Source organism: Ictidomys tridecemlineatus, chromosome 6, assembly GCF_052094955.1.
Source record: "Ictidomys tridecemlineatus isolate mIctTri1 chromosome 6, mIctTri1.hap1, whole genome shotgun sequence".
Classification (NCBI taxonomy): domain Eukaryota; kingdom Metazoa; phylum Chordata; class Mammalia; order Rodentia; family Sciuridae; genus Ictidomys; species Ictidomys tridecemlineatus.
Genome location: NC_135482.1, coordinates 117,684,637 through 117,710,470, shown reverse-complemented (window position 1 = coordinate 117,710,470; position 25,834 = coordinate 117,684,637). Strand labels below are relative to the sequence as shown.

At 35.6% G+C, this 25,834-nt stretch overlaps 1 protein-coding gene across 50 annotated transcripts in view; it reads right to left on the bottom strand.

The window, feature by feature from the left end:
* Positions 1-25,834, bottom strand: part of LOC120888398 (phospholipid-transporting ATPase IB-like) — a 151,352-nt gene that overhangs the window by 81,979 nt on the left and 43,539 nt on the right. For 24 of the 50 annotated variants that reach the window (XM_078015594.1, XM_078015602.1, XM_078015632.1 and 21 more), the window contains 3 exons: positions 25,699-25,750; positions 22,077-22,167; positions 15,842-16,149 (listed from right to left, as the gene is read on the bottom strand). The gene's annotated coding sequence lies outside the window, so the exon portion shown is untranslated. The remainder of the gene's footprint in view (positions 1-15,841; positions 16,150-22,076; positions 22,168-25,698; positions 25,751-25,834) is intronic. The other 26 variants (XM_078015593.1, XM_078015595.1, XM_078015606.1 and 23 more) reach the window with 3 other exon arrangements.

Genomic DNA, 25,834 nt, shown 5'->3' with positions numbered 1-25,834 from the left:
ATTCAGATATGAATACAATACTATAGAGGTTTATCCATTTGACAACAACACATTTCCTTGTTAATCATTATATTTTAACAGTCAAGTCAGAAATCCTGCAGATTTCTCAAGCTCAAAATAGCCAAAACTAAACTTATCTTTTCCTTTCTCCATTATCTTCATCAATTTTGGCCTATATGACCAAAAAACTGGATAAATAATAAATTTATTTCTTATAGTACCAAAGCCTGACATTGAATTGCTATCGTGGTCCAGTTCTGGTGAGGGCCCTCTTCCAGGTTGCAGATGACTGTCTCTCCTTATATCCTCATATGCTAAAGAAGTGAGAGAAGTCTCTGAGGTCTTTTGTATAAGGGCCTTAATTCCATTCATGAGGACTCCAGCCTCATGACCTAATTACTACCAAAAGCCCAATGTAATAACACTATCATATTGGGGTTAGGATTTCAACATATGAATTTTGGAGGAGCACAAATATTCAATTCATACATTTATTTCTATACTTCATTATACTCCAACTACATTTCTCCTCCTAATTTTCCTATGTCAGTACCTAGACTAGTAATGCCTAGTTATTTGCTACTATTATACATTCCCTCTCTATAGCATCCACTTGACCATTAAAATTACTATGCAATTTAACAGTCCACATTTTCATCTGAACTGCTGGAATTTAAATTCTGGGATGCCCCTACCAGGCAGGTGGCGTTTCACAAGTAGCCTATCCCTCCCCCCACCCCGTGCACTCAAGTTTCCTAATTTGTAAAATGAAAATAAAAATAACACTTCACTCAGAATGCTGCTAGCAGGATTAAGTTAGTTCGTATGAATAACTTAAAAAAAATGATCAGCCCATATCCCATAGTGAGTATAGAATAAACATCAGCTGGTATTGTCATTATTGTCAACTCCATAACATCTAACAGAACTCTGTTTTCATCATTATTATCACTGCCCATTATGTTCAAGCCCTTCATTATTCTCACCTAAATTACTGTGATAGCTTCCAAATTGATGTCTCTGCCTCCCTTCTTGCCATATTCTTGTTTTTATAACTTGATGATATCATCTCCTAATTTAAAATACTTTGCTACTATCCTTGGAAAAAATGCAGATTGTTGAGCATAGCATACTAGACCCTAGATAATCCAGTAAATTTCCCTAGCCACCTTTATCCCCTCTAGTCTCCTGACATGAATGTTTGAGTCACATTAATTTATCCTGTCTTTTCTCTTTGCATGCCATTGATTAACTTTGAATTAGCTCAAAACCAAATGTTCTCTTTTTTAAAGCAGGTTCTCAAATTGGCCAAAACACTGAAACTTTGCTGCCCACTCATCCTATCTTAAGTATTCCCACTTTCACAAAGAAAAGAACTAAAAAGTATTAATTCTTTCATACAGGAATGTTTCCATGGAATTTTCTATGTGTCTGTTTTAGCAATAAACACACTGATCACTGCAATTCCAAAGTGTAGTTAAAAGATCAGTAGCATCACTGTCATCCAGGATTTTGTTAGAAATGTTAATTATCAGGCCCCACAGAGACCCAGAGAACTCAAATTTCCACCAGTGGCCCAGGACTCTGTTTTGGGACAACCTGTCTGGGTGATGCTTTGGCGTGCCATTAGAGTATGTAAAATCATGTTCTAATGATGATTTTACCAACTATATTTGAAGACATGCTAGAGTCAAAAATTATATTAATGCAAATATTAATTACTAACCACATTAGACAAATAAGGCAATCCTGAAAAAATGATGATGGTAAATCTAAACCATTTATAATTCATAAGCAAAATAATACCTGGGCCATTGTCTCCCACATTGGTGCTATTTGGATATGTTGGAAACTTTAATTGGTGGGGCCTAGTGAGAGGGCTTTAGGTCACTGGAACATGTCCTGGCAGGGGGTTGTAAAACTCTGGTCCCTTCTTCTTCTCTTTTTGCTTCCAGGCTTTGAGTTGAACCATTGTGCTCTGCTATACATTCTCCCTATGAGGTACTACCAGAGTCCCCCAAAATTGTGAACTAAGACATCTAAAACTGTGAGCTAAGAAGAATCTTTTCTTCTATAAGTTGATTACTCAGGTATTTGTCATCATTATTGAAAGCTGACTACCAGAAGTGTGCCTAGCAGATACACCAATAACAAAATACTCTGCCATAGACAGTAATTCTGGCCAGCTGTTTCATGGGCCTGAGCAGCTAGAGATCTACAACATATCCAGATTTTTTCATACTCTGACTTCTGACAGAATATTAGAATATTTGGTAGCCTCCAGTAATGAGCTTAATTTTGCAAATAGCTACTGTTTTTAATAACTCTTAATGAAAAAAAATATGGGCTATTAGTAAGATACAGTCCTTAATTGTTCAAGAAAATAGAAACCTATGCATATTTTTCAATCATGGCAATTAAAGAATGGATTTGTATTTGAGGATTAATTTAAATCAATATATAACGTTTGCCCAAAAGGTAGCCAACCACTTTGGGAATCACTGCTCTAAAGAGCCAAAAAATCTTCACTTAACAGCCTTTGTATGTGAGTCAAACTGCTGGTAGCAATTAAGGGTTCTCCTATGGAAAACTTCTCTTCTCTCTCTGGCCCCCATTTTGAAGTGCTAATTCTTCCTCCTCCTTCCTCTAGCATCCTGTGAAAACTTTTATAATTTACTTGTTGTGTGGATGAGTAATCTGTTCACATGCATTTTGAACACTATGAGGATCAGGTGACATGCAGGTTTCAGAGGTTTTTTTAGCACCTGGCTTAAAAAAAAAAAAAAAACTTAAATGGCACATAATTGAGACTTAAAATTTAAATTAGGGTTTATCACTCTGTTAGTCAAAATAAAGCCTAAAGTCAATTAAAACTGAACTATCACATGATCCACTCTAAAATGCTTATCTCTTTTAAATTTATTCCTGTACATTCTTTATCTACTCTAGCCTGTCATGGTCTTCTCGGAGCTTAATTCTGACTAGGTTAAGAAAGGGGTAGTCAAAAAAGTCTATTTTCACATATAACCAGTCATTTTTCATGCCTATCTATTCTTAGCTTTTTTATTTAATTTCACTAAATCTTTATTTTGATCATCATATCTATTCTCAGCTTTATCACATACTTCATATTCAGTAATTTTGAAAATTATTAACATTTCCCATTTTGAAAACCATGCTTTAATGATGACAAATTTCACACAGAATAAAAAATCACACATAAGGACAGTATGACCAATATGAATTCTCTATTAGTTCATTTATAATCTGGAATAAGAGCACTTTCTATGAGAATTTCATATGCTTTTTGGACATTCTTGATCATAAATCTTACAAAATGTTCGATCACTGTACAAACCAACAAAAAAGTAAATTAAAATATATAATAAGGGCTGGATGTATCCTCTCTAAACTCATATGTGGAAATTCTATTTAGGAGGTAATTAGGATTAGATAAGGTTAGAAGAGTGAATGGGACAAGTGCCCTTAGAAGAGTCATGAGAGAGAAAACACCTTTGCTCTACTCTGCATCATGTGCAAGTACAAGATGCCAGTGTGAAACCCAGAAAAGAGCCCTCACCAGACTCAACCATGCTGGAACCCTGACCTCAGATGTCCAGCCTCCAGAACCATGAGAAATACATTTTTGTTGTTTTAAAACTTTCTACTCTGTGGTAATTTATAATAGTATCCCAAACTAAGATGCTGGGAATCAAAAAATCCAGGTTTGAATCTCAGTTTGATTAATAAACACACATTGCTCAACTCTAAAATAGAAGTTTAACATTATTATGTTTAAGATTACTTCCAAAGGTAACAATGACAGTACTTGTACCACCAGGTGACTATATACATCAAATAAATTAATATACATTTTTCATAAACCTTCATAAGGCATTCATAGTATTATTCTATATTAACAGACATGGGAACATTGGGTAATTCACCCAAAGTAAAGTCTACTTTTGTTAAACAAAAGTAAAAAATCTGCTTTGAGCCCTTATTATTATTTTTACCTGGGAGGCTTAAAGGACAAGGTCTTTGAACTCCGACTCTTTAGTGACTGCTATAGAGATTTACTTTTGTGGGGAAAATAAAATTGTAAAACTTAAAAAAAAAAAAAAGACTGCCCATTTTGCAGGCAATCTCCAAAGGGAATCCTTTAGAGTGGAACATAAGATTCAGAACAAGAAAAAGTATGAGTGCCCCTGAGGAATGGGAGACCACAGGCCCCTGGTTAAGGAGAAGATGATTCTCTGGGGAAAACAACCCTTCTTTGAACTTCCTTACTTCTTCTCTAATCACTAACCATCCTTCTACATTAATTCTGTATTGTAATTACCAATATTTTATATTTTAAATCTCATAAACTTTTGATATTTCAAGCTTATGTCAATACTATGCTTCCCCATCTAAACTTCTGTTTTTAGTTTTTAAGTTTCACACTATTATTAACTTTGACTCAACTTTATTTTGCAAAACTGCAGTCTGTCTTGATCTTTTTTTCCACTATTGTTTTCATTTAGACTTCTCATTTTAAATAAATATTTATTTAATTCCTAACATGCAGAAAATACTATGCTAGGTGTTGTGTTCAAACTTACCAAGAACATAACTACCACAGGGAATTTACAGTTTTCTAGAATCAAGCTAGCAACAAAATTAGGAACTTTTGGAGAATACTGAGGTGTTGTTAAAACCCTCAGCACAGATACAGTTCAATTAGGAAACAGTTCCATGAGAAAGTCACATTTGAATTGAGATATGAGGGTTCATAGTTGGAGGATCAGAGAAGAAAGCTCAACAGCCTGTTCCTCCCATGGGCAAAGAGAAAGATAAAGACTCCTATGAGGGACCTGGGGCAAAAGGAAGGAAATGAAGGGATACCAGTGTATTGTAGAGCAAGAGGAGGAGAGGAAGGAGAAGAGCCATATGTTGCACAACTTGGAAGGCCATGCTTAGGATTCTGGTCATTGCCTCAGAGAAATGAAAAGCTATTTTTATAAAAGTAAAGGACTTTATTCCAGCTACTATTTTAGAGAACCCACTGTGGAGATATAAATGTGCCCAGTAAGAACTGACTCATTCATCCAACATCCATGAATTTGGCCTCTCTCATGTACGCACACTCTGGTAGACACTGGTAGAGCGTGCACGCAAATGCGTGCGTGCACACACAGCTGACAAATAAGAGATAAAACAGGTCAACATATACCAGAACTGGGAAAGTATATCAGCAGGACAAGCAAGAGCTAAGAATGCCTAAAAGTGTGATAGTTAACAACCCTTAAATTATATTGTTTTGTGTTCTACAAAAAAAGCTTTAACATTTCAATTGTTTAAGGTAGAGAACTCTATTCACCCTTCCTTATTTCAGTTCTTCTTTCATTATTTCAGTTTTTTAAAGAAGTTTTGATTACTATCTTCAGTCACATTCCATTTAATACAAGCTTAAATTTTAGAATGATGTAACACTATTAAGTTCATTCTTGGAGCTGAACATTAATGCCTATAAGGAAATTGAGAGACTGAAAAACAAAATTTAAACTCCTTAAAAGAAAATATATTTACATCCCAACTAAAGACACTATAAGAAAAAGTACCTAGGAAGAGATGCACAACATACTGCTGGAAGCATTTGTCTGTAACAAATGGGTAAACTAAAGATTAAAAACATACAATTGGAATAATTGTTCCAAAAGACTGAAGTTTTGGGAATGAAGAGTCAAATGGTACTGTATGTCAAGGAGAGAGATGAGAGTACTATATATCTTAGTCCCTGTCAAAACTGAGCACACAGACCTGTGATTTGACGGTATATCTTTGTGCTTTATAGAAATAGATCCTTCAGAAAAATCTGTTGTTGGAATATTATGAAGGATACAGCCTGCAGTATTTCTCATTATTCCCGGGTATGGAATATCTACCAATATGAGTTACTGCCTTTAGAAATTAGTCCAAAGATGATAGTCCCTTACCTGAAGAATGCCAGTCCCCCCATCTCTCTCCCTCCCTCCCTCCCTCTCTCTCTCTCTTTCTCTCTCTCTTAAATGAACATTCTTCAACTAATAACAATCCATTTTAACTGACAGGAATCTCTGAGACAAATTAGGAGTTTAACTATATAGGTCTCTGCATCTTTCATTTTTTTATTTTCCTTCTTTTTGATTTTTCTCTTCTACATCATCATTATTTCACTGGGGTATCTTCTTTTTGTAGTTTTCCTAAATCCTTTGTGGAATAAAACATTGTGAACTAAATTCACATTGATGTATCATAGCTTCCTTCTTCTCTCATTTGTGATCCTCTAGAATAGACTTTAAATTTTGCAATGTTTTTCCATTTGGTAAAATGATTTAACCAAAATCATCATCATCATCATCATCATCATCATCATCATCATCATCATCTTGTTGGAATTTTAATTGTCACAACTTTAAAAATATATAAAAATCTTTATCAAATGTCACTAATTTCTAAGAAAATACAGAGACTGTATTTAGGATTTTAGAAATTGTTTCTTTTTTGAAACTTAATAGTGCTTCTCCCATGCTTCACAAAGGTCATTCCACTCTATTTCACATCTGGCTTTTTATCAATTACCTACAAAGGATACTTGAAATTATTTTATCTCCTAATATGATATTTCTGGGTCTTTCAGGAGTCGTTTCCATTGCTCCATATTTCTTACTCCATTTATGATTCAATCTCTGATGAAGGATCAATTGATGACCCCAAGTTACACAATAAACTTAGGACTCTCAAGTTCTATCAGAAGGTTTTTGTACTGTTTGTTTTTGTTCTCATGGACAACAGAGTGGAATTAACTCAGAACATCCAAGTCTAACTCATGTTCTCCTAGTCCACATCCAGTCCACAAAGGAGTCAATTAGTAAAATCAAGAGTGGCTAAATCCAGATGAACCCCAAAGCATTCCAACTTCCACCAAATAAATGCCTGTTGACTAAGTTAGAAATTGCCCAGAAAATGCCCATGGGAATTCAGGAATTTCTCCTTGTTTTTATCAGTGGGATATAAGTTCTGGAGCCTCTTTGTTTTGTTTCTCCTAAAAATGACCAATTATGCCCTAGGGCCATGTGGAGGACATCCTAGGGACAGCAGGTATAAGCTATTAGAAGTTCAGGGAACACATTTCTGATCCAGTGGTGCTAGGTACCAAGTAGCCTGACTCTCTAGGTCAATTAGTGCTATAGCATATGATATTTCCAATCTGTGGTCCTTAGCTTTGTGTTTCAACTTAATATGAAAGGTACTTTTATTAGAGTGGGCAAAAATATCCACTCCCATCAGTGTTATATACTTGGACATAAGTCACAAAGTATAACTGGACCTAAGTCCATAAAAATCTTACAGAGATCAATATATCTACCATTGCTCCTTATGGTCCCTATGCTTCTTTTGGGGACTCTGTAATAAATTTTCTTTGGAGAAGTTAACACTAGGGTCTGCCTGAGAATTTCACAATTTCTTCTTCTAGAATAAACACCTATTCTTCTCACAACACTGTATGACCCTGGGAACAGTCTGAAAGTCCCAAATCTCTCCACTCTAAAGGGAAGCTACTCCCATGAACATATAATCATCCTCATAGATATGTGGAGAGTCCTCATAAGCATCTCACCAAAACACACTGTGTAGACATGAACTTGGAACATTACAAAAGCTTCATTCATTTTGAGACTCCTTATTTCTATGAAGAAATCAAAAGACACAAATCCCATTTTATACAATGAAAATTATGAACAATTGTTGCTTAATCTTCTGCAGCTACAGTGTTTTGTAAGAAAGTAGGTATTGTAGGAACATTACCAAGTGACTGCTATAAAAGAGACACAGAGAAAAGTACCCTAAGATACTATCTCACTCCAGTAAGATTGGCAGCCATTATGAAGTCAAACAATAACAAGTGCTGGAGAGGGGAGAGGACGTGGGGAAAAGGGTACTCTTGTACATTGCTGGTGGGACTGCAAATTGGTTCAGCCAATTTGGAAAGCAGTATGGAGATTCCTGGGAAAGCTGGGAATGGAACCACCATTTGACCCAGTTATTGCCCTTCTTGGTCTATTCCCTGAAGACCTTAAAAGAGCGTACTACAGGGATACTGCCACATCGATGTTCACAGCAGCACAATTCACAATAGCTAGACTGTGGAACCAACCCAGATGCCCTTCAATGGATGAATGAATTAAAAAAATGTGGCAGTTATACACCATGGAGTATTACGCAGCACTTAAAAATGACAAAATCATGGAATTTGCAGGGAAATGGATGGCACTAGAGCAGATTATGCTTAGTGAAGCCAGCCAATCCCTAAAAAACAAATACCAAATGTCTTCTTTGATATAATGAGAGCAACTAAGAATAGAGCAGGGAGGAAGAGCAGGAAGAAAAGATTGACATTAAACAGAGACACGAGATGGGAGGGAAAGAGAGAGAAAAGGGGAATTGCATGGAAATGGAAAGAGACCCTCATTGTTATAAAAAACTACATAAAAGAGGTTGTGAGGGGAATTGGAAGAAAAAACAAGGAGAGAAATGAATTACAGTAGATGGGATAGAAAGAGAAGGGAGGGAAGGGAGATAGTAGAGGATAGGAAAGGTAGCAGAATACAACAGTTACTAGTATGTCATTATGTAAAAATGTGAATGTGTAACCGATTTGATTCTGCAATCTGTATTTGGGGTAAAAATGGGAGTTCATAACTCACTTGAAACTAATGTTTGAAATATGATATGTCAAGAGCTTTGTAAGGTTTTGAACAACCAATAAAAAAATGTGATATGATATGGAAATTATTAAGAGAGAGATAATTATCTAGGAGCTAGAATACTAATCAGTGTCTCTTCCAAACTTATCCTAGGTAACCCCAATCTGTGTTTGGGTGTGCTCTGGGTATCTTAGTCAGCAGAGTTGGAAATTTGTACCTCAAATCTCAGTGCCACATGCAACTTATGTACATATTTATACAGCAATGAAATTTCACAGTTTGTTAGTACAAATATAAGAACAGGAAATTTTGCCTAATGAATAATGAAAACGTAAATTGTTGAGCTGTTTGGAGGAAGCAGTAGGCATGATCTTAGTGTAGAATGGGATCTTTTCTATAGATTTTATTTGATGACTTCAAACTTTCTTTAGCATAATAATATTGCTCTGGTCACTGCTATATTGTCTAAATAGGGAATTTGCCCACAACTTTCAGGTCGTTGCCCAATGTCCACTCACTTGATTTGAAATTTTGAGACTTATTTGACAGAAATCAACTGGAGGTGTTGATTGACCATTTAGCCTTTTTCCTGACCCCTCAACCCCAAAAAAGGAGTGCCATTATATTTTAACTTCACAAGCATTGAGAAGCAGTAATTTTTTTCCTTTCATTGTTTTTCAGAAAAATATTGACAAACCTCTGAATATAAGCTCAGAGTTCAGTTTCTGGTGAAAGATGTAAGCTATTATGTTGAACCCTGCAAGTTATTGTATTGAAATTGAAATTCAAAGATCACTTCCAATTTGATAAGTGAAGGAGGTCAAAGGAAGAGGATAGAGAGGCATTTTGGAATTAGTTCAGTTTTTACCAAAAAAAAAAAAATTAATTTATTATTGGTACTCATTCCAGTTATCCTTTTTATTTTTATTGGTATATTTGACATCACTTTTGTTATTCTGTACCTCCCCTTGACTCTCTCTTCTTTTCTTTTTAGTACTTTTACTTCTTTCTTTCTCCTTTCCATTTTTCCTTCCTTTTTCTCCCTTTCCCCCCCTTCATGTAGGAATAAGAAGTAATTTATAGAACGGATGCTCTCTCCCAATGTTAGACTCAAAGATTCAAGGCCAATAACTAGGAAAGTGGAGTGCTGACAGGTTGCTGGCTTTTTTCATAAAACCTTTATACTCTATCTTAAGTAAACTGGGCGGTGTTCTGGGGATTCCAATCCTGTAGGAGCTAATCTTTTTAAGAAGAGAGTGTCAGTTCTGAGGGTATTCCTAGTTTGGAGTTTTCCATCCCCATCATAGTGCTTCCTTCAATAGGCCTTGGTTACATTTGTTTTGGTTTATGTCTCTTCTTTCCTCATATGAACTGACTTAGACTCTTGTACCTTCATTCTGAAATTCAAAGAAAGGAAACTCAGTTTGAGCAAGGCACCTTCTTTGTTTCAATTTGCTTAATTAAGGGAGCAGAGAAAATACAGTATAAATGCAGCAGGAAAAGGTGAGTCAAGAAAATTACAAAGAAGAAATAATATACAAACAGTTCTGTCTTCTAGTGTGGCCAATACATATTGTTTTCATTATTGATAATGTTTTAAACTGTTTCTTTCAGTTTCACAGTTCATTTTAGGGATGGTCATATGCATTGTAAATATTTTTGTTAAATTTGGGGAAACCTCAGTTGTATTTTTTTCATACATGATATCTAAGATTTGAAGGAATTTTCCAAAGACCAGAATTTGGTTCAAAAGATTTCATATCTTCATTTTTGCTACCTGTGTGTTCACAGTACCAAGTGCAATGTTAATACCAGTGTATGTCCTATGGGTGTGAGTTCTCTTGTCACAATTTTGAGAGAATTGCCATGGTCAGTGATAGAAACATTCTGGAATCCATTGCTAAACCTGAGCAGTCAGAAATAACTTAACAATACATGAAAGTGACTGAAAACTATATAATTAAAATTAAATGAATCCACAACTCAGAGTCCCCTTAGAAAAATTCAAATCTCTTATCATTCTACCAAATTATTTTTATAAAAGTATGATAGAGAAACTTTGGATTGGGAAGAGGGGAGGGAGAGGACAGTAGGAGGTCTGAGGGTGGGAAAGATGGTGGAATGAAATTGAAATTATTACCCTGTTTCCATGTATGAGTGTATGAATGGTGTGACTCAGCATCATGTACAACCAGAGAAATGAAAAGTGCAGGCATAGCTCATTTTAATGTGCTTCACTGTATTCCACATTGAAGACACTGCATTTTTTTAACACATTGAAGGTTTGTGGCAACCTCACATAGAGAAAGTCTCTCTGAGTCATTTTTCCAAAAGCATGCACTCACTTTGTGTCTCTGTGTGATATCTTAGTAATTCTCGCAATATTTAAAATGTTTAAATTATTATTAAACCTGTGATCAGTGAGTTATCTTTGATACTACTATTGTAATTGATTTGGAGTACCACAAATCTCGCCTATATAAGATGGTGAACTTAATAAATGTTGTATGAGTTCTATCTGCTTCACCAACAGGCTGTTTACCCATATTTTCTCTATCCCTCAGCCATCTCTATTCCCTGAGATACAATGAAATTGAAATTAGGCCAATTAATAATCCTACAATGACTTATCTTTCACTTTACATCCCAAACTAGAAATGATTAAGCTTAGTGAGGAAGGGATGTCAAAGGCCAAGACAGACAAAAAAAAAAAAAAAAAAACTAGGCCTCTTTCTTACACCAATTAGCCAGTTGTGAATAAAAGAGAAAAGTTCTTAACAGAAAATTGAAAGTGCTACTCCAGTGAACACATGAATGATTAAAAAAGAAAAAATGAGACACCCTTAGTGCTCACTTATGGACAAAGTTTCAGTAGTCTGGATAGAAAATCAAATTAGCTACAACATTTCCTTAAGCCAAAGCCTAATCCAGAGAAAAACCCTAACTCTCTTTAATTTTATAAAGGCCAAGAGAGGTGAGAAAGCTGCAATACCTTGAATATTGCAGAGGTTGAATCATGAGGGTTAAGGATAGAAGCCAACTCTACAACATAAAAGTATAAGGTGAAGCAGAAGATGCCGTCTAAGACTTTCATAACTAGAGAGAAGTCAGTGCTTAGCTTCAAAGCTAATGCAACTGGTGACTTTACATTGAAGACAATGCTCCTTTTCCATTCTGAAAATCCTAGAACCCTTAAGAATTATACTAAATTTCCTCAGTGTGTGCTCTGTAAATGAAACAACAAAGCTTGGAATGAAAGCGCATCTATTTACAACATAGTTTGCTGAATGTCATAAGCCCACTGTAGAGACCTAGTGCTTAGAAAAAATGATTCATTTCAAAATGTTACTGCTCATTGAAAATGCCCAAGACCTGCTGAAGACCTACATTGAGGTTAATGTTTTTAGGCCTGGTAACATGACATTCATTCTGTAGCCCATGGGTCAGGGAGTAATTTCAAATTTCAAGATTTAAGAAATAAATTTTGCAAGGCTTCAGATACCCTAGATAGTGATTCTGCTGATGACTCTAAGAGAAATAAATTGAAAATACTCTGGAAAAGATTCATCATTCTATGCCATTAAGAAAATCCATGATTCATGGGTGGAGGTCAAAATATCGACATTAACAGAGGTTTGGAAGAACTTGATTCCAACCTCCATGGATGACTATGAGGGGTTCAAGACTTCCATGGAGAAAGTACCTGGTGGAAATAGTAAAAGACAGAGTTAAATATAAAGCCTGAAGATGTGATTGAATTTCTATTATGATAAAACATTGGTTGAGAAGTGTCCACTAATAGCTGAGAATAGGAACTTGATTCTTGAGATGGAATCTACTCCTAGTGAAGATGCTATGAATTTTGTTGAAATTATGTTAGAGGACAAAGAATATTTCAAAAATTGAGTTGACAAATCAGTGGCAGGGTTTGAGAGAACTAACTCCAATTTTGAAAGAAGGTCTGTGGAAAAACTACTAAAAAAAACAGCATTGTGTGCTTCAAAGAAGTATTTTATGAGAGGAAAAGTCAAAAATATCATTGTTGTCTTATTTTAATAAATTACTGTAGGCATCCCAACCTTCAGCATTCACCACCCTGATCAAAAATCATCAACATCCAGGGCTGGGGATGTGGCTCAAGTGGTGGCGCGCTCGCCTGGCATAAGTGCGGCCTGGGTTTGAAACAATAAAGTATTTCCAAATTAAGATATGTGCAATTTTTTTGCTGCTCAGAGCTCTCACAAGATTTGTTTCTTTCCTAGACTCAGCTTGACTCTTGTTGGTGAGTGTCTTCTGATGTACTGAATTCATTTCACAGTTGGGTCTTGTAGACATAAAATAAAAAGGCTGGGGCTTTTGATCTATCATGAAGAAAGCCATGAAGAAAGTACAACTCCTGGTACCCACAGCAAAGAACCAACTAAACAAGTGTAGAAATGTGTAACAGACTGTGTGCCTCTGTGAGACCATCTTTTTTGGCTATATAAGCTTCACTCACTACATCCTCAGGAAGCCAGTCCCAGAGCCCTATGCCATGTACTGTTTTCCTTGTGCTCAAAAAGCATAAGCCTCAGAAAAGCCTCTTTTTGGTGGTACTGCTTTGCCTTTTCTTCATTTCTATCTCAAAGTGAGCAAAAGGCCCCCAAAGCTCAGCTGGTAACTCTAAGAATTCAGAGATGGCAATACTAAAGAGCTGTGTTCTTTGCCTTTTCTTGACTTCTGTCTTTAAATGAGCAAAGACTCCTAGTCAGACTGGCAATGTATATACATTTCAAAGCTTATCAAATGGTACATTTTAAATAAGCATAGCTTATGTAAATCAATTGTGCCTCAATAAAAAGACTTAAAATTCAATCAGTGGAGGTATTCCTGAGTGAAAATTAGAAGATAAATGTACATTTATTTAATTTTTCCCATGCTAACATGAAGGCCAAGTAAAAAGGTTACTATTCGCCAGACACCACACTGGATATTATGATACAAAAAACAAACCTGAAAGATAAATTTAGCAATTAGGCACATCTCCAAGAGTACATACATGGGGCCACAATTAAAGGATATGATAAGAACAATAAAAAGAAATGCTAACCAAATTCCTAACAAAAGTCTTCCTCTTTATACAGAATTCCCTCATCTGAAAAGAATTTGTTCTAACAATTTACAGAATATATGTCTTAAAACAGCCTGATCCCTAAACAGCTCCTCTGTAAGAGGCCTGGAAATCCAGCCCAGTGGTCAAATAAGCAGATGGTAATACAGGAAGAAGCCTCAAGATTCTTCAGGAGCTATAACTGCCTGGGGTAAGCCATTTAAGACTCTGATGAACCTCAAGTCCTTATTTAAAATATAGATGGGCTGGGATTGTGGCTCAGCAGTAGAGCGCTCGCTTAGCACAGGCGGGCCCTGGGTTCGATCCTCAGCACCACATAAAAATAAAGGCATTGTGTTGTGTCCATCTACACCAAATAAATAAATAAATAAATAAATAATAAATAAATAAATAAATATTTTAAAAATAAAATATAGAAGCTGAAAGGGCTGCAATGAGATAGAATATCAACAATCCCCCTAAAAGTTATAAGTGGAATATAAATACTAGATGGTATTCATATTAAAAAATAAATGGTTGCCTTACAAATTAAAAAAATTTAACTACCTTCCTTTTCTTATTAATTGCATAGGAAAAGGAAGAAGCTAATTATCAACATTATAATCAGTCTGAAATCATACTGTGAAGTATATGAAAAGCTCATAAGTGATTCACTACAGTATTATTTACAATGCACACTAAATATTTGTCAGATTAATGCTTTTAAATAAAATAATTAGCTCCTTATTCAAGATATAATAAAAACACGACTTACAAGCATTTTACAAACACAAAATTTAGCTAGAGCTGCATTATTTTTATAATTAAAATACATCAATAAATATTCTAATGCTAAAACCATTGAAAGTATTTTAACACTTGCTAGAGAGATCTGACTTTCTGAAAAATACTTACTTCAAAGAATTTGAAAAATTCCCAAATAATTTTTAGATATTCAGACTTATAAAGCCCTATGACCTCTTCCAATCCAATTAATTCTCAAAAACATCTAATTTTTGTTTCTAATTAGGTAGTTAATCATAAAATTTCAAGTCTTGTCATTAGCATTAACTCTTTTGGTTAAGAATGATATATTTATCACATATTTTTCTCTAACTTTTAGGTATCAATTATTTGAAAATGACATTGACTATGTAAATCACAAAAGAAAACCCAAAATGCCAAAAACCCCAATCCCAAAATAAATCTGAATTGCAAAGGAAAACAAAGAATTATAAAATACAAAATTGGATGGTTTGCCAAGTAGGTAAAGAAAACATTGTCACCATCCCCCAATTATAAAAGTGAATCATAGGAGATGACTTTTCTTTCAATGGTAGGATTGAAATAAGGGCCTGAGGCATGCTAAGTACAAGCTCTACCACTGAACTACACCCCAGCCCCCAAATCACCACTGTTGTTCATTAATGCTGGCCAAAAATTTGCAATTTTTATACGCATGAACAAAATAAAGCAGGATAAGGTTAAAAAAGTATAAATTTGTGTAATTCACTTGGCAGTTCCCAGTGTGAATGCTACCAACCTTGAGTTTCTGTTTTGTATAAACAAAAGGCTTTATGATAGCATTATTTCTGGCAACTAAAACTGCACTCATGAAATAAAGTTTTGAAATAATTAAATGTTTTTTTAACTAAATATTCCTAATTCTCTAAGCCATCCTAAGGAGGAAGACAAATACCAAACCATAAAATATCTCAAGTGTACAAACTATGTACTTCTTCTCAAACATCCAACTTTATGTTCTTCTGAACAAATTCCACTGAATAACAGTGAGATCACCATTAAAAAAACAGTAGTCAAAGGGGCTAACCATAGAAAATCAGTTACAATATCCTAATCATACAGCTAATGGTAATGAATTAGTTAAATAATGAAATAGGAGAACATTTCACATAAACATTGTATATACGTTGTATCATTTAAATCTCACTACAACTTTAGTCTGCTATTGCCCCCATTTAACAGGTAAAGAAACAAGACTCAAATAGGTTACGTAGCTTACCCAAATTAATGTAACTAGTAAGTCAAAGAACTTATATTCAAAATCAGCTCCATCAAACATCAAAGTCTTATGCTGCTTCTGCAGCCAAGATCTTCTTGGAATAAGGGTAAGCTATATAATATGTCATTAAGAAAGTAAGTCACAGCCAGGTGTGGTGGCATACACCTGTAATCCTAATGGCTCAGGAAGCTGAGGCAGGACCATCATGAATTCAAAGCCAGCCTCATCAACTTATTCTAAATAATATATAAAAAAGGACTGGGGATGTGGTTCAATGATTACATGCCTCTGGGTTCAATTCCCAATACCTAAAAAAGAAAAAAAGAAAGTAAGTCACACAGTTACTAAAACATGTATTTGTTTAAATTTCTAAGCATTCTACCTCAGCTACAAAACCTTCGTTGAATAATAAAATTTCAGGAAAACCAACCAGAGACAATAGATGTGTTTTTGTCTAACTATCCCAGACAGTTGGGACTGGAATTCAAGAGTCCCTCAACTCTATTGCTACCCATGATAAATATATACAAATACTTAGGAAATACTAAGCAGAACTCAATAGGCATTATAAGGGGCATATAAAGTAATACAAAACATGGCAATATCTAAGGCATGGACAGCAAGCATCCAAAACAATTTTAACTCATCTGAAACTAAATGATGACTGTAATATATTTAACAATTTGTTTGCCATCTTACAATTTAAGAGAACATTTTAACATTGTTTTAGTAATCCTCTTTAAGTTAAAAGCAAACGCTATTTAATGGAATTTAAACCAATGCATACCTTTGAAGGGCTATACACAATTTTCTCAGTTATATTACCATAAAGAAGAAAATGCTAAGTGAAACTTTTCCTCCAGATGATGCCCATTTTTAACTTTAAAGGAAATACCAATTTAAAACCACAGTGATAAAAATCTTGCAGTGCTTTTAGGACTTTCAGATTCAGATCAAAAGTCAGGAGGGAGCTGGGGTTACAACGCAGTGGTAGAGGTCTTGCCTCCCACAAGTGAGGCACTGGGTTCAATCCTCATGATCACATAAAAATAAATAAAATAAAGATAGATATTGTGTCCATCTTTAAAAAAAAGTGGGAAGGGTCTGCTGGAGAGCAAAAATAAGTGCAACTGACCCTCCCCAAAGGAACCTGCTTTCTGACTTGACTTTTTGTTAATGACAGACAAGCCCTGAGCTGGTGGAAGTGAACAACTACCCAGGTATTTGACTGACCACTGTCAAGTCCTTGTCCTATGCACAACTGCAGCTGATGCTACCCTGGTACACAAACAGGCAGCAGCCCTAGATTGGGTTCAGATGGGGCCATACTGGGGTACAGATGGGTCCCCGAAGCCCAGGTGAACTAGTATCAATGGCCCCACTCCTGGATTCTCATCAGAGGGAGTGACTGGGACTTAGCACCAAAGCTTCTGCAAATGCAATAGGGCCTATCCATCAAATGACTGCTACCTTGGAGGCATGACTATCCATGGAAGCACAATCAAAACACCAATTATGCAATTGCCAAAGAAGCTGTCACAACTCTCCTGGTTACTAGGGAAACCATCATGCCCCACTGGGTCTGTTCCAATAACAGCTACAGTAGCCCAGCCTCTGGACTCTCACTACCCTGGAAGAAGGACAGATGGTTGGCTTGGTAAGGTAGACATTGGGGGCTGCTGCTTCATCTAACTGGGTTATAATGAATGCTGCCACTGCTCCTGAGGTCCCATCAGACTTTCAGCCCTGCCACTACCACATAAGCCTCAGGGCTGTCAATCAAGCAGCTACTTCTACAGTGGTCCAACCCAGCTGTCATCAGGATAGCTGCAGGCTCAGCTGTCCTGAAGTGGTTCCAGGAGATGTGGCTTCAGCTATAGTAGCTTCAGACAACCGATAGCTGCAGGCTCAGCTGTCCTGAAGTGGTTCCAGGAGATGTGGCTTCAGCTATAGTAGCTTCAGACAACCTACAGTCAGTCACCCAGGAGGTCTCCAACCTGTAGCCACTTTGGATGCCTCCACCCACCTTCAGCTGACCCCATTCTGGCAGAAAAGGAGCACCTCCCCAGCCCACAACAGCCAAAACAGGTGAGCCTAATATACCTGTGCAGGCTGGCCTGACTAAGCAGAAAGCCTGAGTTTAGTCCACAGGAGACTGTGCACGTGTATTAACCTATCCCTGTTTGGCTAAGAAGCAAACTTCCTCATCAGGCCAGTCTGAGACCTGCGTCCTGTTTATAGACCCCCTATGCTGGAATATAGTTTCCAATAAAGACTTGTTGGGATGGTTCCACTACGGTGCATGATCTCTATTTGGGGTAAAAAAAAAAGAATAGATGAGCTGCTTGCATTAAAAGCTGATAACAAGATCTACTAGCCCTATAGAATGCGTAAAAGCCAGAGAGCTGCTTAAAGCTCTGGAGAGCAATGGAGAGCTGTGAAGAAGGTGAGAAAAAGCAGCTAGAAGCCGCTAGCTCTGATCACTAGATATGCTCCTGAAAGCTGCCAGGGGATACTACCCTGGCTGCAAAGGCACTGCCAGGAGTGGCTGGGACAGCTATTAACACCTTGAGGATAAGATTACACTAAGGGTAAAGGGATGCTGGCACTCAGAGCTGGTAACACTAAGATGCACTTTACCTTTTCATGATTTCTATCCAAACCAAGCAAAAGAACCCCTGACTGATTGGTAACTGTAGCATTCAGCATCAATTCCCAACTCCTTCTGTGCGCCTCCTTACATGAGACTTAAAGTCTAAATCATCATTTCCTAGACTTCCTTGCTAAGTGAATTGTGAATTTGATTTGTTATTTGTCTTTCCTTAACAGAATGCCATTTCTTTCTCTTGCTTTATTATATTAATAGTACTATATTGAACAGTAATGACAGTGACCACCCTTGCTTTGCACCTCATGTTAGGTGAAAGCATTAGTCTTTTACCAATAATTACAATATTAGCTACAGTTTTACATAGATCTCTTGATATATCAAGTTGAGAAAGCTTGTATTTCTAAGTTTGTGAGAGTTTGCCTTCTAATCCTATCTTTCTAAGCTTTTATCATGAATTGATAATGAGTATTGTTATACGCCTTTTCCTATGCATTTATGAAGATGACCATATGGTTTTTTACAATTCTGTTGATCATTCTGTTAATATTTTCAACTATAATTTTCAAATACTGAACCAATCTTTCACTTATAAAATAAATGGCACTTACCCAGGATGGATTATCCTTTTCATATTAATGAATTGAGCATTCAGAATGTTTTCATTCATTTCCAGAAGTTTGTAGTACATAACTAATGAGACCAAGCACTAAGGATGTTTTCTTTCATTATTGGGAATTTGGCAATGAACAAGATGGCCTTTAGGAAACTACCCAGCCTCTAGCTTATACAATGTGTAACATGTAAATAACTGGTGACAGAAATAGCCTGAGGAAAAAATGATCTCTGTTTTTGAGATCTGAAGAACTTAAAAACATTTCATGACTAGGCAAGAAGGATCAGATAGCAAGTATCTGGCCCACCCTCTATGGGAAGATACCTATAAAGCACCTGCAAAAAGCACCCTACATCAGCTTCTATAGAGATGGGCTTTGTGACAAGTCTTCTATCTTCTCCTTTAGCTGACTTTCAAAATAAATTCACCTTCCTTGCCTTAACACTTTGTCTCTTGACTTAACTACCCTGCTGTTAGATGAGCAGCTAGACTTAGTTTAGTAACATTAATTGTATTCAATTTACTAATATTTTATTCAATAACATCTTTTTGTATCAGGGAAATACTTGTAAAATAACATCATGTCTCTCCCTTTCATTTTTTGAAGAGTTTGTGCTTAATTAGTATCAGAGGTGGGCAGAATTCACCAGTTAAGCCATGTAAGCTTAGGCGGTAGGTGCTTGCCTAGCACATGCGAGACGCTGGGTTCGATCCTCAGCACCACATAAAAATAAATAAAATAAAGATATTGTGTTCATCTATAACTAAAACTTTCTTTGTAGGAGAGTTTTGAAGTACAAGTTCAACTTCCTTAATGGAGACTTATCCATGATTTCTTGACAATAATTTGGAAGTTTGTATTTTTTTTTCTCCCAATAATTTTTAGTTGAAAATGGATCTTTATTTTATTTATTTATATGTGGGGCTGAGAATCAAACTCAGTGCCTCACACATGCTAGGCAAGAGCTCTACCACTGAGGCACCACATCAGTCCCCAAAGTTTGTGTCTTTGATGGAATCTGCCCATTTATCTAAGTTATCAAATGCATTACAAGATAATATCCCTTTACTGTCCTTTTAATATCTATAGAATCTGTAGTGCTGTGTCACTTTCTTTTCTGGTAATAGGAATTTCTGTTTCTTTGTTCCTTATTAGTCTGATTAGAGGCTTATCAATTTTACTCTGTATCAATTAACCAGTTTGGTTTCATACCTTTTTTTAAAAAACTCCTCCTTTTAAAAATATAATATTTAGTTATAGATGAACACAATATCCTTATTTTATTTATTTTTATGTGGTGCTGAGGATCAAACCCAGCGTCTCACATGTGCTAGGCAAGCACTTACCGGTGAGCCACAACCCCAGCCCCAAATTTGTTTTTATGTGGTGCTAAGGATCAAAAGCAGGGACTTGCATGTGCTAGGTGAGCGCTCTACCACTAAGCCAAAATCCCCTCCCCTTATTTATTTATTTTCATGTGGTGCTGAGGATCGAATCCAGCGCCTCACACTGGAAAGTGCCCTACCACTGAACTATAACTCCAGCCCCTCAATGAATTTTTTTAAATATACATTTTTTGTTGCTGTTTTCCATTTCATTGACTTTACTCTCTGTCCGTTCCTTCCTCTTCTTTTTCTGGGTGTAACTTGTTCTTTAGTTTCTAGTTTCTTAAGGTAAAAGCTTAGATAACTGCTTCAAACCTTTTCTTTTCTAATATGAGCATTTAACACTACAAATTTCACCTAAGAGTAGTCCTTTAGGTGTAACTCTCAGATTGATATACTATGTTTTCATTTTTATTTTTTTTATTCCTTTATGACTTATTCTTTGGCCTATGAGTTTTCAGAATATGATGATTATTTTGAAATGCCTGGGGATTTCCCAATTATCTGAATCTGATTTCTAGCTTAATTCTACTATAGTTAGAGAACACAGATATATTCCTTAAAAAAATTACCTCTAAAAAGAAAGAATAGAAATCAAACTCGATTTTCCTATGTTAAAGAACTATAATGACATGACCAAATTAGAGTCATTCAGCTTCTTGTATGGCATCCTTTCTACTATCATGTTTTTTCTCAATACTGTCTCAAAACAAGACTTGTTATTCGCTCCCTTCACTTCAAAAAGAAAAGAAAAAAAATTAAAAGTATTCCACATGTAGCATCTCATTTGATTTCTACAATTCTATATGTAGCAAGACAAATGATATTATTTTGCACATGGAGAAGTTGGAGCTGAAGGGAATGACTTGCCCTACTATTCTCAAATGTCTCATTACTCCTCAATTCTCAAAGATGGAGCAATATAGCTGGGTGTGGATGTGCACACCTGTAATCCAGTGACTTGGGAGGTAAGGGTGAAGAATCCCAAGTCCAAAGCCAGCCTCAGAAATTTATCAAGCCCTAATCAACTTGATGAGACCTCATCTCAAAATAAAAAATAAGAAAAGGCTTGGGATGTTGCTCAGTGGTTAAGGGCCCCGGGTTCAATTCCTGGTACACTAAATAAATAAAATAAATAAATACAGCAAAATATATCAATGAAATCCACAAATAATTAAAATACCTCATTTTAGCCTATAGTTGGAATTACCACAACCTCAGTTCAGAATGAATTATAGTAAAATTGACTAGTTTGTTTTTAAATCTTGACTTCTTAAACAGATTCATTATTAGCAAGATTCAGACAACAAAGAATTGGCTAAACTGCAAAAAATAAAAAGCAAACTAACAAAGAACATAGGGAAGTAAATAAGATCTGTTTACTAGGCCATAAAAAATTAACATGAAATAAATATATCAAGTTATATGTTTTCTCTTTTAATGTCCTAATTATCGATTAGGATAAAAAGCTCTAAAATATAATCTGTTATTATATTAAAATATGTTAAAATTGAATAGTAAATATTCAAAAATATTATTTTATGCTATCCTATTTCCAATTAAATTTCTAAACTATAATGTTATAGAAATGAAATGGCTTTAAAGGTAAAGACACGTATTCTTACCGTGTAATTGTTGACTTACAAGTTGCAGAGATTCCCTCAGTTAGCACCACTTTGGCTCAGATATCAGTAGTAACAGCAACCAAAATTAAAACTAAAGGAAAAAAAATAAAAACAAAATTAAATGCCAATAGGCAAAAGCTTTCAAGTCTTCAAAAAAGTCTTAAATTAAAATTTCATATTTCAGTAATTTTAATGAGAGTCTTAATCCCAGAACCCGTTCTTTTCTAATTGGTTTAAGCAAGAAGCTGATATGGTATATGAATTCCCATACAATTTCAACTCCCTATCCTGGAATAAACTCTGAAATTAACTTCAGGGACTCATAGTTAATAAGAGCTAAAGGTATATTATAGTACGGTACGTTCAACTGAACCACTCAATTTGTTTATTCAACTAAAACATGCATTTTAAGGTTTGTTACTGCCTACAGAATCCATCAAATATTGATCACTGATGGAAGACCTGTACCTGATGAGAGCCTTTGTAGTAATTTTTCCCACAATAAGATTTAAACTTAATGAACATCTTGGGGATCATATCATAAATATTTAATAGTACACCTAAGGATAAAGTAGTAGTAAAGATTTTATACCTGCTGAATGAACCCCAAAAAAATATTTCCAAGATACTGGATATTAGCAACCAGGCTATGCAGCAATCTGGCAAATAGTGTTTAACTATGTGCTATAGTATTAGGTAATGAACAGTAAAATGCGGTTTTCTACTTAAGAGTTATAGTTTACTTGGAATGAATACAAATAAGAAAAATTTACTGAATAGGCATTAATACATTCAGCAAAACTTTATCAAGCATCTTGTATTAGCCCTTTTATACACTGAACACACAAAAGTGAGTAAGAAAATAACTGAAAGGGGGCTGAGGTTGTGGCTCAGTGGTAGAGTGCTTGCCTAGCATGTGCAAGGCATGGGCTTCGATCCTCAGCACCACATAAAAATAAATAAAATAAAAATATTTTTTTAAAAAAGAAAAAAACTGACAGATACATGCAAGCAATTTTAATGTTATAAGGTAAATGGAAAAAAGTGATAACATGACAGCCTAATAATAATGTATTGTAATATGTCAAATAACTTCAGGGAATCTAAGGATAGGGAGGATTGAAGTCTGGGAAAGGCAGGCCAGGCAAGAAAAAGAAGAAACTGCCATTTCCATGGGGGCGGGAAAAGAGCCTAATACACTCCTGAGTCTACTAGAAATAATTATAAGAACATGTATGAATTATTTATAGTTCAACAGATTTTGAGAACATAGTTCAGACTGCCACTATCCTTTCAAAAGTATCTTGATAATTCAGAATGACCATTTATTCAGTTTTATTCTGTTTTACACGTATCCTATTTTGCTTATTTAAAATCAAAAGCATCACACAGCTTTCTTTCTCATCCTTAGGAGCAGCTGTACAGCATGCTCTTGATTACACAGAGTAAAAGAAAAAAGTGAGCTTTCCCCTAAGTAATCTGCATTAAATCATCACCTTATTTATAAATACAGATTAGATTATTAGATTATTCAGGCCTCATTTGTCTTCCATCAATCAGATGATCTGATTTGAAGATTCTGAAAGTAACCAGCACTATAAGCCCTATTAAAACCTATTTTAGAGATGGTTTTATCTAGCTAATGTGGTTGCAATTAGCTAATGCTGCCTAAGAGTGAGGAAACTGTCCAACACCGGGTCTGTTTTCTGGATGTTTAGGAATTCTTCCATTTGTGTGAAAGTCTACAAAATTATTACTTTTGTTATTAGCTATTATTCGGTAAATGCTGTAGTCAGGATCAATCATAATACTAATATTTCACATACATTTACTTAAATCTTGAGAGGCAAGTTCTTCCATTAAAAATGAAGAACTTGAGGAACAGAAGGTGATTTGCCCAGGATCACATAGCCAGGGGGAAAAAGAAGTGTTAGGACAAGTTTGTCCAACTGGAGTCACTGTTTTTAACTCTACTGGGCTGTCTCCTTTTGGATAAATAAAGATGTTCCCCTCCCCTTTCTTATCCAGCTGCTAAAATACCTAAGTCAGGCACCACAAAGGTCTTGAAGAATATAACTTCCCTTTTTAAGTGTGTAGCCTCATTGCCAAGTGACAAGCATCAGTCCTTTGAAGTTATAGGTCAAGGCAATAAAGTATGAAACACAACATCTCTACTAAGAGGTGCAATACTGCCAGCTCAGAGGTGCATGTTTGGATGAAACACCATCATTCCAATTCTGGTCATATCTGTGGTTTAATCTCTATATTGTGCTGGCAGTGCCCCCCTATGAAGCAAGAACACACCTGCCCTGTAATTTCTAAATTGGTCTTGTGTTTGTGATGCTCTAGCAGACAATAAGGCCCACCTCCCTTCTAGCTATTTGTTGATTAGAAGAATGAATGAAGGAACAAACTTATCTTTATGGAAACCCTCCCTCAAAAATCCCACCAAAGATGCACTTATATTTTCTGCACAATGCTATCAACTAACCCTAACATTAAATCATAATTTAGGGAACAAACATAGACCAAAGCCAAGCCAGGATAATTAACTACCTGCTTAAATTTTTTTTTTCTAAAAATAAGGTGGAAGGAGGACCAGATAGTTTGTAGTAATAACATGAGTTCAGGAAATTTCAATTGCATTACAGACAATTCACCTCCAAAGCATACAAATTACTTTCTGGTTATGTGTCACTGCACAGTGACACAAAAGACAACTGAATTTTTCTCATAAAATATTTAATTTTGTTCTAGAAGGCATTTTACAAGGTCAAGGATAATAAGGTTTTCCCTAGTAATAAGCCCATAGTCTTACTTATTCACTATTTTAGAGTCAATATGAAATAAAGAATCTTTTTTGTGAAAACGTTTAACCTGAGAATAGGTTGTGTCAAAATGACTGTTAATCTGCTGATATTCTTCTAATCTAATTGTATTTGGATTTGTTTACGATTTTGGTCCTTGCGATCTCTCTTAAGCCTCTAAATTTTCCAGAAATCAGAAGCTAGCACATACAGTGTTTACACAGGCTCTCTACAGAAAGACTGTTCCGTACTTCATTCCCTAGCACCACCTCTTTAACCAGGCTCAAATTCTACATTCTCTTCAAACCCTAACTATTCACACATTAAATTCTATTCACTTACAAGACTCTCAAACTGTATAGAACATGTAGCCACTATGAGCTTCAGAGAAACATATTTCATTAAAATGTTAAATACAAAATTTTGGTATAAAGCATATTAGTAGCACAAATAACAGCAATTCCCCCACCCCACCACTCTTTGATTATCTTAGATTCACCAATCAAAAAAGGCCCAGTTTAATTGGGCTGGCATGATAAAATAAAGTTCCTTCTCTTTTAACTCTATAGGGAAAGTAACTGAACAATCAACCCATTCTTCCTCCATTCTTATTTCTATAGTCTTCATCCCTCTTTTGTCCATAAGACTGCCTAAACAATGAAATGTTGCCTGATTCTAGAATCACAAATAAAATCCAGTTAGATCTTTTAATATGTTATAATTCTGCCCTTTGAAACCAGCCTCCTACTATGCTGCAGAATGTAGCCAGGATTCTCTCAAAGATGAAGCTATGTACAGGAAGATACTACACAGACCTGAGAGTGTGAAGTGCGAGGTCAGGGACAAGCATGCAGAGACTGATTCCATCTGCAATAAACAATAAAAATCTAAAATTTGCATGTGGAACAGTGACACCAAGAAACTGATTTCTGTCTTTTCAGATGCACAGAT